Genomic DNA, 532 nt, shown 5'->3' with positions numbered 1-532 from the left:
GTTCGGAGTCCAATGAAATGACGCCACGTGGAGGTTATAGAAAAAAAAAATCATTTTAGCACTGGGGAAATATTACTCTCGTGTTATTCCGCATTATTCAGATGTTATTGTGGTGATATGCATGTGTTATTGTGTTCTGGGAATACTCCCAATGTTATAATATGCAGAATAACACAGGAGAAATATTCTCCTTTGTTACCGGACTGGATCACAGGAAAACGTGCACCTTTCCTTGAAGCCACGTGCCCGCATATCAGTGGACGTTAGGGGTCCTGATGTAATATTTTTCCAAAAGTGTGTGATCTTGAGAGCAATAAAAATTTGATCAATTAATTTACCAAATAGATACAAGTGGTGAATATTTTTAATACAAACATACATATTAATTTAATTAAATTTTTTTAAAATTATTCCTTTTTATTGTCAACCTCTAAACAGCGACAATTACACGCCGTCCCCTTCCTAACTCGCGATAATGCTGATTACTTTTTTCTTAATATCTTGATTAAATATTTAATCTTTATCAATGAAT

The sequence above is a fragment of the Phalaenopsis equestris genome, unplaced genomic scaffold (assembly GCF_001263595.1).
Source record: "Phalaenopsis equestris unplaced genomic scaffold, ASM126359v1 Scaffold217212, whole genome shotgun sequence".
NCBI classification, from domain to species: Eukaryota; Viridiplantae; Streptophyta; class Magnoliopsida; order Asparagales; family Orchidaceae; genus Phalaenopsis; species Phalaenopsis equestris.
This window is presented reverse-complemented; position numbering follows the sequence as displayed.